A 14,100-nucleotide genomic window follows, 5' to 3' on the forward strand; every position below is an offset into this window, starting at 1 on the left:
TGATACGTCTAGGAAAATAGCTGGTGTTGAAAGTCCAAAAGCACTCTGATGTTCAATGTGGCTTATCAAGTCCAGGACGCTATCTTGCGCGCTTAAACCTGTGCGGAATCCAGTCATGCATGTTGGTAGTGCCCTTCTATCCTCAAGCCACCAAGACAAACGCTTACTTGCCATCTTCTCTATGAGCTTAGCCACACACGACGTCAGCGATACAGGACGATACGAGGCCGCGTCTGTCATCTCTTTGCTGGCCTTCAGCAGTGGGACTACACAAGCCACCTTCCATGAAGGGGGAACGTCACAAGACTCACACACTCGATTGAGATAGGTTAGGAGAGAGGATTGAGAGAGGCAGGTTCTGTAACATTTGCTTGGTAATGCCGTCAGGACCTGGTGCACAGCGACGCCGCAGGCTGCGGAGCGCTGTCTGTAGTTCTCGAAGTGTGAACGGGGCGTCCATAACAGACGGAGACGTAGCAGGCAGAGCGCAGGGATGAATGCCTGGTCTGGAATTTACAAATGCATCCGCAAATTCCTCTGCCAAGCACACGAGATGTTTCTGCGTGCGCAATGCAAGCGCCTCGAAAGGTTTACTCGGACGAGAGCCACCAGCAAGACTGCCAACGACACGCCAAATTCTCTTTATCGGTGAGAAAACAGTCAAACTAGCGCAAAAGGATGCCCACTGGGACCTACAGAGCTTGTTCGCATGACGTCTAATGGCAGAGCTGAGCCTGTTGAAAGTTGTCTTCAAGGCTCTGTCGTCCTTCTTCCGCAACAGTTGTCGCTCCGCCCTTCTGCGCGCTGCGCAGAGGTTCCTGAGTTTTAAATCCGGAGTCGGAAAATGATCAGGTAGCTTGAGCGCCGTAGTAGCAGCCATCTTAGCATAAATCATTTTGTCTCTCACATCACCGGAAACACAGGCTAAGTGCTCCCTGTATTTGTCCCAATTAACAACATGGCAAATTTTAGGACCACGCAGATGGAAGTCGGCAGTAAACACAAATATCGGGTAGTGATCACTTCACATTCGGTCAGTTCTAGTTGACCACTGCACACGGACGTCAGGTGAATGTAAGGTCAGGTCTATAGATGTGGGTGAGGTTGGAGGCCGAAAGAAAGTGGGACTTCCGTCATTGGCCACGCACAGGTCCAAACAGTCAAAACAAGCGCCTGCATCGCGCAAATTATCGCATGAAGAACCGCGGTCCTTCTCGTCCATATAAAAATGGCCGCGCGTGCTTCCCGCTACCATACCACCTCTCCGTCCTCAGCTAGTAGCCCGAGTGCTGCCAGCACAAAATCGTGCTGGCGAGTCTGGCTGTTCGCTGGCAGCCCGAAACCGCCAAGCCAGAGAAAAACGAACGCGTTCTGGGCAGCCACCGGAATAGCACAAAGCAGCCCGAGGAAATCGAGCGCCTGGATGCGCGCTCTGGCAGCCCCGCAGGCAGCCCGCGGCCTGCCAGAGGCAGATAATCGAAGATGCCCAATGTAGGCGCGCGGCGCGCAAGAAGCGTTTGCGGGTCGGTAGGCTAGAAACGCCGATTGGTCGGTGGGATGCGTGTCTGCGTGACGTTTTTTCGCTTCGCCCTAGTTCTCAACCGGATGTGGGGTCGCCGCGCCTATCTCGGCCTGTCCCTAGAGTGCCTCGGAAATCGCTAGGGCCGGCCGGCCGGCCACCGGGCGTGCGTGGTCTGCGGGCATTCTCTTCGTGTGCGTAGGCGGCGACGCCCGCGTTTCGGGAGCTGTCCAGGTATGGCTTTTTTTGCGTGGTGCGCTCGTCGGCGACAGCCAGCTGAAATTTCTGTACAGTTGTTGCTTCCACGACATTGCGACAACCCCCAAAAGGCGCTGACCCGCGAGAAATCGCCAGCGACATAAAGGTACGCATTTTATCTCAAATTTCGCTACATGAAGTGCTGTACCGCTTACTTACATGCCTTGAGCATTCCAGGACCTCGTTTTCCTGCTGCAGGAGCACGTGGCTAGTGTCGTGCTGGTGTTCAAATTTTTTCAACTCCATTACGACGACCCACATAAGGTGCGGTTTGAGGACCGCTGGCGTCGCCATCTGAACCGCCGTCTGACAGCCACGATGAAGCGCTTGTCGCGCGTGCACGTTCTCAATCACGAGGTAATAATAATAATTAATTGGTTTTTTTGGGGAAAGGAAATGGCGCAGTATCTGTCTCATATATCTTTGGACACCTGAACCGCGCCGTAAGGGAAGGGATAAAGGAGGGAGTGAAAGAAGAAAGGAAGAATAGGTGCCGTAGTGGAGGGCTCCGGCATAATTTAGACCACCTGGGGATCTTTAACGTGCACTGACATCGCACAGCACACGGGCGCCTTATCACGAGGTAGAATTGAAAAACGTTTTCGCAAGTTTTCTCGTGCAGAACTCGCCAAATTGCGGCGCTTGTAACGTAACTTTTTTTGCAGCATCGTTTCCTGGATGCTTCTGGCGAGCCGATGCTGTCCTTATTTGCCGCGGACCGATACCACGTGGCGAGACGCCAGGGCATCGACCCCAGTGCGCCTTTGTTTCTTTGCAGCGGCAAGACCAGGGTAAAAGTGGCCACGATAATTCTGCCACTACAATCTGCCCTTTAGGATCGCTATCAGCTGCAACGGTCAGTCCAGAAGTTCCGACTCGCGCATTGTGGAAATCGCGCCTGGCCTAAGTGTCCAGCATTCACCCAGTGCAGTGCAGCTTTGTTTAATTCCTTAGAGACTTCTCGCGCTTTGTCGAAATCGACGGCAGCGGTGAAAATTTACATATTAGACCTCGCTACGGCATTATCCCAGCGAAGCGCGCCTTTGTTTCTTTGCGTCGGCAAGCGTTAGAAGCACGCGCCGTCTCGCGCTTTGTCCAAGTCGGCTCTAAAACTCGCGCTAGGCCTCGTTGCCTGGTTGACAAAGTGCACGGCTTTGTTCCTTTCAATGGCAAGCCTCTGTCACTACAGTCGGCGGCCTTAATTTTTATGATCGCTGTCAGCTTCAACAGCAAGTCCAAGAAAAGTTATGACGATCGCGCGGTGTGGAAATCGGCGGTAGAGACAAAAAACTCCTGCTGGTAGCTGCAGACTTACCCAGCTCCAGTGCGCCTTTGTTTATTTCCGTAGCGACTACCCGCGCTTTGTAGAAATCGACGCCAGCCGTGAAAATTTACATATTAGACCTCGCTACAGCATTAGCGCAGAGCGCCTTCGTTTCTTTGCGTTCTAACTTGTTTGCTCGTTACTTTTGTTCTTTTCAGTCGTTTCCTGAATCTGTCCAAAGAGCCGGGCTAGGTGGATGATTGTTCGCCGTCAGTGGAACCACATGGCGATCGCACTGCATACAGCACGACTTTGGTCCATGTGTTTTTTAAATAAAAACATCAGATTTCGAAGGCCGTGCCCGAGGATTGCTTCGACAGCTGGGGCAAAACCATGGGGACCGCACACGCTGTGTCGTCGCTGCCAAGTGAAGAGACACAAAACGGCTGTCAACATTAATAAAGGCCCATCTCGGGACCGCCTCAGTGTTTCGTGGCAGATCACACGCTTTCCACCCTGTGCACGTGTTCTCCTCATTTCCAATTAAATAGGTCCATCAAACCCTGCAGAAGGCTTGAATTAGGAACTGCTATTATCAAGATGGTACTTGAGAAACAATAGCGGCTACAATAACAAAGAAGAAGAGGGGCTGGACTTACACGCAAATAAAAAAGGTTGGAGGTACCCAGATAAGCTGAAATGGTTTTGGGCGGGAGTCCTAGTTATTCTATATAAGTCTCAAATAATGCATATTCAGCGTTTATCAAGGTTTTTGAAGAAATATATAAAGAACATTAAGCAGTCTCAACGAATAAGAGAACCATGGATCACGCCAGAGCACAGAAGAATGATAAAGACCAAAAACAAGTACCATGCCTTTTTAAATAATCCCTCTCTTGAATCTCTTATTAAAAAAAAACAATAAATAATCTAAATGCTGAGCTTAAGCGTGCTAAGACTGTGTATCATCAAAAACTGTTCTCTGATGTTAGAATGAAAAATTCAGACACTGTGTGGAAAGTTGTAGATAGCTTGTTACGTCGCAATACGAAAAATGGCCAGCTCAACGAATAATCTATAAGGGCTCTGAATTATCCGCTCAGGCTCTTGCTGGCCATTTAAACAGCAATTTTTTAACCACCCATTTACCCATGATGCATCTACCTGAAGTTCCTTCATCTTGTAGCCCTTTCGAAAGCCTTTTCCTTGAGCCCACCAATGAGACCTTTATGAATTTGAATAATAGCAAAGCCTTAGATGTTGACAATATTCAGATAAAACCAGTCAAATATGCACTATTATATATTGCACCTGTGCTTGCATACATCTTCAATTTGTTAATTGAAACTGGAGATAACCCGGAAGAAATGAAGAAAGCATGTGTGACAGTTGTGTTTAAAGGGGGAGATAAAGATGTAGTGTCCAGTTATAGACCAATATCTGTGATCCCAGTCTTTTCAAAGGGTTTGGAAAAAGTAATCTTTTCCCGTGTAGTGAACTTTTTTAATGCAAAACAAATCCTGTCTGATGCTCAATTTGGCTTCCGAGGGGGAAAGTCGACGGAAACGGCTTTGTTATCACTTAAGAAATGTATCCTGCAAAACACTGAAGCAGGTATTCTCACTGTCGGACTCTTCATTGATTTTAGTAAGGCTTTCGATTCCCTAAACCATCAAATTTTAACGCATAAACTTTCTCAAGACGGAGTTCGTGGAACACCTTTAGACCTCATGAAATCATACCTGCAAAATCGAAAACAATCTGTCTATATCCACAACCATCAGTCTTCTTTCCTGGCGGCACGAAATGGTGTGCCTCAAGGCAGCATTCTGGGCCCGATGCTTTTTAACGTCTATATAAATGACATTGTGCATATTTATGACAAAGCGAAATTTATTATATACGCCGATGATAGCAGTTTACTAATCCCTGGTCACGCCATAAACAAGTTAATTGAAGAGTGCAACGTAATCCTTACGAAACTAGAGAACTCGTCCTCTTCTAATTGCCTCCAAATAAACCCTACAAAGACACAAGCGATTGCGGGTCGGTAGGCTGGAAACGCTGATTGGCCCAAAAAAAAGTGACGTCACGCCTCTAACGTCATGGTCACGTGGCTTTTAATGACGTCATGTCCGGTTTAGGGAAAGACATTTTCCCTAGAGTTTTCTCAGCATTCCCCACGTTTGTGGCAGCGTGCGCGGGATAAAGAAGCGCATCTTTACCTCCACCCCACCCAGTTCGACCACTTTGCCGAGCGGGGTGCAGTTGAAGAACCCTTGCCTAAATGCTCCCGCCATTCACGTTTACTTCCCGCATCCCCCCCCCCCCCCCCCCCACGACACTTTCCCGAACCCGGATGTTTTGTCGCCTTTTTTATTTTTATTTTTTGTGTTTGCATGCACAGTGCACATGTCTCTACTTAAGCAAACTGCGCCGCTGATTCCACATTGACTATTCCTGCCGAAGAGGCTTCAGGGAAGTGTCCTGCCATGTCTGCGCTTTATTCTGTTCTTTTTTACTCGTTTTGGCCAGGGGCACGCGAGTACACGCATCTCCGCGAATCCGCCACCGTCTGTTTCTGTACTCGCCGCCGCTCTGCCTTGAGGGGCGACCATTCTTCTTCTTCTTCTTCTTCTGGTCAAGTAATATGGCACATACCCACGTGGGGGGGATTGACCAAGGTATAGAGTAGAATGCCAATGAAGCATTTGCGCGGGGAAGGAAACGTCAGAAGACTGAATCAAGATTTAAAAAAAAAATTGGAAAAAATTCTCTCCTCCCGCTCCTCGTTTTCCTTTAATTCTTTCTCTTTTTTTTTCTGCACGCTCCCAGCGGCTTTTCGGTGGACAGGGTGCGACAGCGCGTTTCCTTTTTCTATTTATTACTCTTTCTCTCTTTTCTAGTATTTTTCTTTTCTGTCCATCTTCTTTCCAGCACCCGATTGCTTGTTGCTATTTTCATGTGGCGGACATGTGTGCCAATTACAACTCCTCAAGAACGGGAGGAAGATCGCTGTAACTTCCGTCTTGAGAAAGGACAGGCTCTGTCCGAAATGTCGACTCCAAATAAATCTGTCTAAATGAAGCGTCTCTCAACTTTGCATATATATATTTAGTTACCCTTGATGTAGTGTCTCTGTACACAAACATACCGCATGATGATGGCATCCGATTCTGGTCGCATCCTATGGAAAACACAAAAACGATGATGCTTCTAGCCAAATTAAGTACCAACGCTGCACTTACTGATCTGGTCCTCAAGCTCCACTTTTTTGAATTCAACAACTCCTTTTACCTACAAACGAGTGGTACCGCTATGGGAACGAAAATGGCCCCAAACTATGCCAACATATATATGCATAGCATTGAATCGGAGTTTATCCGCTCATACCCAACAAAAACGGCTTTTAACAAACGCTTTCTAGACAACATATTCATGGTATGGACGAAAACAGAGGACCAATTCATCCAGTTTATTTCAGCATTTAACAACGTACATCCAAACATCTGTTTCACACACCCTTACTCCACCAGTCAAATTAATTTCTTGGACGTCTCAATTCGAATGGAGAAGGGTACCTTAATCACCAGTGTCTATAGAAAGCCCACGGATAGGCAACAGTACCTTCATTAGAAGAGCTGCCACCCACGCCACTGCAAAACTTCAATTCCATATTCCCAAGCCATCAGATTCAAACGGATCTGCTCACGACCAGAAGACTTCGAAAAAAATTCTAGCCGTATGCGGGAGGTTCTGAGGGACCAATGCTATCCGGCCTCCATTATTGATGATGCCGTTACGAAAGCGGAAGCAACAGATCGTAATGAAATGTTTGGGGATCCCCCATTAGCAACCGCAAATGAACACCGCTCTAATCTCGTCTTAACCTTCGCAAACAACCTTCCTAATGTTAACAAAACTCTAAAAAAAAACATTTCAACATAATCGAACAAAACGATCGACTGTCAAAAATTTTTCCAACAGTTCTGCAGGTTACCTACAGACTACCAAAAAACATGCAGATTTATGTAGTTCACTCTACTGTCAATAAGTAAAACCCTGTGGTTTGCCTACCTTGCAGGAAGAATCGCTGTCAAGTTTGCCAGCACATGCGGACAACAACACTAGCTCAAAGCACACACTCTAACTTCAAACACTCCATCCGTGAAAACTTGAACTGTGACAGTAGTAACGTAGTATGCATGCTCGAGTGTGGCGATTGTCAGATGCAATACATTGGCCAAACAGAGAATTCCCTCCGAATTAGATTCAACAACCACCGCGCGCACATCAGATCTCTTTCTCTCCTCCCCCTGTCGAAACATCTTTCCCAGGAAGGTCACGAGTTTCACAAACTAAAAGTTACGCTGCTACAGAGCGGCTTCCAAAATGCCCGTGAGCGTGAGCAACGAGAGTCATACTTTATATATCAGTTTAATACTGTGCAGGCCGGTATAGATGAAAACCCTGGTACTCTCTCCACACTTCAGAGATCATAGTCCTAGCCCTACTGAAATTCATAGCACCCGGACTGCATCGCCTGAGGTCATGCCAATTTGCGTGCTTGCTTCCACATGCCGCCCTTCTCCTCCCCCTGCCAGTCTTTCTTGCTCATGACCAGAGAAAACAGTTATGAGAGCAAAGCATACTGCCTATTCCCCCCCTCAACTTTTTATATTTTTTATATATTTTATTTATTTCTTTTTTCCTGCTTTGCAGATAATAGAGCGTGATGCTCCATATAGGGCAGTAACCCATTGCAATAACGCACACTTTTGCGATTTCGCGCCTTCGTTCCCCATATTCTTTCTGTTACTCTCCCCTCTCTTTCAGTTTTTAGGAAGGAGCCCTCTTTTTGTCTCCGCGACGGAAGGCGGGCGGAGGCACCTTCGACGCATCTTCGCGTTTCGTAACTTCACTTAATTGAGGTCTCCTTCGTTTTAAAATTGCGCTCGTGGCGGGAGGCGTTCCGGAACGACGCTGACCTCCGACGCCGCGCGATTGCAGAAGCAGCTATAGCTTTGCGCCGGGATGCAGGAAACTCAGGTGCCAGACGCCTTTAAGTAGGTAGAAAACAGTGCCTTCTACTGGTTCCATCGTATTGGTGGCTGATCCGGGGTTTTCAGGAATGTACGAGGGGGCGTAAGATCCCGTGAAACTCATAGTAAAGATTTACCTCGTCGGCACGTTGTTGTATTGTAGATGCAAGATCGAACGACACACCGGAGCGAGCGATGTCATGCTGACGCCAAGTTTCCTCCGACCCCCCCCCCCCCTCTACTTTTCCTGCGTCACGTATACGCGGTGTCAAGCAACATGCATGTGACTGAAACTGAAACTCTGAAGAAGAGAAACTGAAAGTAAGAGAATTGAATTTGAAAATAAGAGAAGAGAAACTGAAACTGCCGCACAGTTCATTACCTGATGGACACAACAGTATCACGTATAGCTTAACGTCTTCATAAAACCACTGTTTGTTCGTCTATAACATTAGCAGCATTAGCATATGTTTCCTATTAATGACACCCAGGTAATGAACATGATTTACCAACCTAAGTAGTGTTGGTTCTGGTGTAACGCCCGAATAATTTATAAACATGCCTTTGTGTATACGCCAGAAATTAAATTGTGAAGCAAGCCTTGAAACTGCCTGTGCATTTCTCATAAAAAAGGAAAAAAAATTATCTTGCTTTCATAGCATGCGTGTAATTTATATCAGATGTGATTGTAATCTTGAGCTATAACTTGAAATGACCCATGCTGGCTGCCATGAAATATCACTTTTTTAATTGTTCAACAAACCTCATAGCTCGTTTATGTCACGAAAGGAATGAAATGCTTCACTTATGTCTGATTGCTTTGGTACAGTCATGGTTCATTATGCAATGTAAAATCTGATTTAGGAATATTTTGCTACTTGTTGCATGGTTTGTTCCTGAAATTCAGCACATCTGCCAGTGTTGCGTTCCCGCGTTGTTTTGTTTTTTGTTAATTGAGTACAGATTAATAGCCACCGGCATCTTCGCCGATCGCCCAGTGTGGGTATGTGCGATCTTTTGATAGGCTAACAACAACAGCAACATTGGCCAGACTATCAGCTTCCGCAAGTTAGGTTCGCGCAAGCTCCGCTTCAGGTTGATCTGATCTCCCTGCAACGAGTTGCTGATACGCAGGCTGACCCCGTCTTCTATTACGACCATATTTACCCGTTCCATGCGAAACATATGCTCGCAAATATCCTAAATGGTCTTCTTTCTCAACACCTACACAATTTTCCTCATCATACTGTTCTCTCCACTGATGCCTCCGGCAGCTGTCAGAAGGCGGCGATTGGGATATATTCGCAGGATCTGGCTTGGAGCTATTCCGTTCGTATCCCTGATTATACTTCTAAACTCTTCGTAGAGTTTTGGCTATTGGTTTGGTTCTTCTCAAAATTCCCAGACATGTAGCACGGGTTCTTATTCTTGCAGACTGCCTTTCAGTTTTAGGCTCTCTCCAAAACTCCGGAAAATCTTTATTGAATCGGCCGCTTAGGTTTTTTGTTCCGTGCACAGTGCGTGAGATCCGCTTTGTCCGGGTACCTGCAGGCATTCGGGTGTCTATTTTAACGAGGTGGCTGATTTATTGGCAAGGTCAGCTCTCAGCGCTCCTGTAATCTTAATCTATCCCGTCCCTCACCTCATTCTGTTGGAAACTTCACGTTTCCAGTGGTTCCAACATATTTCAGCCAGCTTGAGTGATCCGTTGCTCAATACCGTGGATTTTCACCACTTAAAGTACCCATGGGATGTCCGGTGGTGTAAATCAAGGCGTTTTGAGGTGTCAATGACGCTTCTGCGATGCAGAATCCCTCACTTAAATTTGTACTTACGCAGATACGGGTTCCCTGCGACAAACATTTGTGTCTCATGTGGGCAAGTTGAAACATTAGACCATTTTCTCCTCTCTTGCCGGCGGTTGTTCAAGGAAATCAGTATTTGGAGGTCCCTCTTTCAGTCTCTTCCAGTTCTTCTCTCGTTCGGTGCGAGCGCCAAGGATTTCCCGTTAAGCAGTATTTGTGGCTACCTTCATGATTACATAAGTGCAACTGAGCGGTTACCTCGTTAGCTGTATGCAAAATTCTGTCTCATGTCCGAAATGCTTGGTTCTATTCCTGGTAATTGATATTTCTTAAATTTAATTGAATTTTCCTATCTTTATCTTGATTCAGACTTCTACGCCGCCGCCTCACGTCTTTTTTCCCGTGCAAATACTTCATTCGCAAATCTCCACTGTACCTTGGCCAATCCCCCCGCGTGGGTATGTGCCATATTTACTGAGGTGAAGAAGAAGAGTGTGGACTACAAACACTACCTGTACTTGTGCTCTATGTGTTTTTTTTGTATGTTTGCATTGTAAGCCATTACTAGGTGGAAAGGCATGCACGTAATGGGCATACCCTGTGCACATGAATGCGGAAAGCTGGCCATGGTTGTCCAAGCATTGCCAACAAAGCAACGGGACCTTCAAGAAACAGGATAGGGTTGTGACCACTCACATGCAATGATTTTCATACAATTTGAAAATGGGGCAATTTACAGCAGTCCCGTGGTTATATTGTTGCAAAACAAGCCAGCTCATTTAGGCGGAAACATTTTTAGAGGCTGCCAAAAAGGAACATGTCAAAAAGTTACACATAGCATCCTGTTTCATTGATGATGTTTATATGTGTGGTAAACGATATGAACAAGCATCTCTTTGTTGGTTAACTGCTTTGCTATCCACGCACTGTCATGCAGTACATACACAATCACAGTCCAGTGACTGCAGAGCGGTCTGCAATTAGTAACTTGCAACTATACTATGCAGCAAGCTTCTTTGCACGGTATTTGTTACATTTATCGAACGATGACATGGAATTGGTATGGCTATTTCTACACAGTGCATTTCCTAAAGACTCCTTTCTCCCATACTGTACTTTTTGCCCAAAAAGCTTGCTACAGAGTCATTTAAATTGGTACGTATAAAGATGTTTGTAGCAGGTGTGTGAGCCCGAACAAAAAAAATGTTTTAATTTTCCTTAATTCTTCAGTATTCCTGATTATCAAGACATGAACATCTATATGTTGGTACAACTTTTTTCAGGCATCACAACTGATGCACCGATGTGTTTGGTACTAATTCATCTTCAGACCTTTCATGTCTGTTGGGTAAAAAAAATACGAAATAATAGTTGACTGCATTAGTTTTCACTGAGATAACTAGCATCACACAGCATGCTCTTGAAATTCCTCTAGATGTCTGTAATTGGCTTCATTGTATAGCTTCATGCTTGTTTAATTTAAACTCTGCACACTGCTCTTTTCGCCGCACATGGCGACATGGCACGCGGAGCCCCGTGGGAATGGGCGAGGAGGATTCAGCTGCTACTTCCCTGGAATCCAAACACAGCTGTAGGCACCTGCAAGTCACGGTTAATTTCGGAAAGGCAGTTTTCCCCGCTTCCTTTTGTCGTCTTGTCCGTCGTTCGTCGCGTGTCGCGGCGAACCCGACAAAGGGGAGGCCATCAACCCCCTTCCCCTCCCCCTCCCCTCCTGAAGCAGAGGAAAGATCCCGCAAATAGTTTCCTAGAGAGGTCCTTTTTTTTTTCGTGCGGTCAACGAAGGGTCAAACGACAGGCCCAAGCAGTGTGAGGCAACGTTCTCTGTTCATTCTAGAGACGCAAGCTTACACTGCAAAATGAAACCTTGTCTTTCTCTTCCAAATGCAATTTCATTTCATTTTTACAAAATGCAAGTTACATACTAGAGAGAAGCAAGCGCTAAAAGCTGCTAAAAAGCAGCTTGACTGGGCACAAGCGCCTCTGAAATGGCAGTACACGACAAACGCACTTCAAGCAAAAAAAAAAAATGTTTACATATACGTATAAAAAGGCATTAAAAATGTTTACGTGCTCTTAACGCAGCGCTATCCACGTTCTTTTATTGATGACGCCATAAGCAGAACTTCAAATCTGAACCGTAGTCAAATGCTCCAGGGGCACCGAAGAGATAACCGAAATGATTACACTACAAACCTTATTCTCACATTTAACAGTAACGTACCGAACATAAACAGAATTCTTAATAAGCACTCTAATATTCTCCAGCAAATCCAACGACTATCTAAAATATTTACATGCGCACCCCGCGTGATTTACAGGCTGCCAAAAACATTCAGAACCGTCTAGTCCACTCCAAGGAACAAAAAACCCCAAAATATGGATGCCAGTCCTGTGGTAAAGGTCGCTGCAAAGTTTGCAAGCACATGAAGACTACGTGTTCCGCAACTAGTACGAGGTCAGTTTTCCAGCATTCAATCAACGGCAAGTTTGACTGCGCCTCATCAAACATTATTTACCTTCTTGAATGCACTGTGTGTAACCAGCAATGCATAGGAGAGACGAACACTGCATTCCGCATTCGATTTAACAACCACCGAGCACACACCAAGTCTCTTCCCAATCTTCCCCTATCCAAGCATGTAAACTCAGAAGGACACCCATTTGACCAACTAAAAGTAACAATTATTCAAGGGGGCTTCAAAAACAGGCGAGAACGTGAACAACGTGAATTCTATTTTATCCACACGTTTAATACTATTCAAGAAGGTCTTAACGAAAAGCCTGGTACCCTTTCTTTTATTCACGACCTCCAAACAAAATAATACTGCACTTCTCGTTAATTGGCTAACTCAGATATACCCTTTATAACTCCTAGCAGGCAATCATACCCCTCCTTACTTACACTATCCTGCCTCGTGTAGTATTGATAAGCTCTGACATTCTTTCCTTACTTTTTTCCGACAATTTGAAATCTTTGTACACAGTTAGCCCAGCCCTCCTCCACTACAACCAAGTATTAGCGACGAAGTCGGTTCAACGACCCGCCCAGGGAAAGGGGTGCACCGTTCAGTGAAACCCAGACCCCCTGAGTAAGTTCTTACACGTGCTCGTTAGCGTAGCCTACTCCTTCCTTAACGTTATAGCCCTCGGCTCACCGGAAATTAGTGAGACCCCCCAAAAGACTCCTGGTTTGGCCTGTTCGTCGCTGCCAGTGTCATTTGCGCAGCGGCTCCTCTTTGGCCACGCATCTGCAGCGGCGCCCTTTGTGTTTGTGCATTTTGTTTGTGTGTTTTGTTTGCACCTTTTTTCTTTCGTACGCCTGTGGTTGCCGTGCTGCCCATGTCCCTCGCACCGTCTTCCTCTCCCTTTCTCTCGTTTCGCCATCTCCTTTTTTTACCACGTCCTTCCTTACTATAATAGTACCCCCCTTTTTTTTCTTTTCTATTTTTTGCTTCCTCCTCCACTCTTGTCCCTGTCTGCTCCCCACACCCCTATCTTTATTTTTTTTTACTTTTTTGTTCATTTTTTGAACTGTTGTTGCTATTTGCTTGTTACACTCCTTTTGCCTTCCTCTGCAGCTCACAAACTTGAAACGTTGATTTGTCGCGAGACCACTACAGTCCTGAAGAAGACCGCACCGCGGTTGAAACGTTGATAAATAAATGTGTCGCTGTAGAAGTGCCTACTTCTCTTAAATCTCTCTCTCTCTCTCTCTCTCTATATATATATATATATATATATATATATATATATATATATATATATATATATATATATATATATATATATATATTAGAGCAAACACAAAAACAACGAAGCAAGTGACATATAGATTAAATGCAATGAAAACAATGAGCATGTATGTTCACTAACAATAGTTTACAGACGCATGAAAACAAAGAGAAGACCCGAGAAAAATAAAGAGAAAAGACACTCAATAGGCATACATGGCACCGGCAGGCAACAGAGGAACATAAAATGCAACCTGGCTATATATTAACAAAATACATTTTTAACTCGCTTGGTTTAACACTATCCAAAACGTTGTACTTATTAAGAGTGGTCGGTAAATTGTGTTCAAGCGTTTGTAGTTTATGAATAATTCGAAAATATGGAATATACCAGAGATCGGTATTTCAGGTGTAGAGTCGATTCGAAGCGGTCCTTAACTGTGTAGTACGTATTAAGAAA

General features: G+C 45.4%; 1 long non-coding RNA gene across 1 annotated transcript; it reads left to right on the plus strand.

Moving 5' to 3' along the window:
* Positions 1-1,794: 1,794 nt before the first annotated feature.
* On the plus strand, positions 1,795-3,350 carry LOC144095044 (uncharacterized). Its single transcript, XR_013306680.1, has 3 exons — positions 1,795-2,134; positions 2,443-2,633; positions 3,260-3,350. It is a non-coding gene; the product is annotated as an uncharacterized LOC144095044 (long non-coding RNA).
* Positions 3,351-14,100: the final 10,750 nt, after the last annotated feature.

The sequence above is a fragment of the Amblyomma americanum genome, chromosome 6, assembly GCF_052857255.1.
Source record: "Amblyomma americanum isolate KBUSLIRL-KWMA chromosome 6, ASM5285725v1, whole genome shotgun sequence".
In the NCBI taxonomy this organism is placed as follows: domain Eukaryota; kingdom Metazoa; phylum Arthropoda; class Arachnida; order Ixodida; family Ixodidae; genus Amblyomma; species Amblyomma americanum.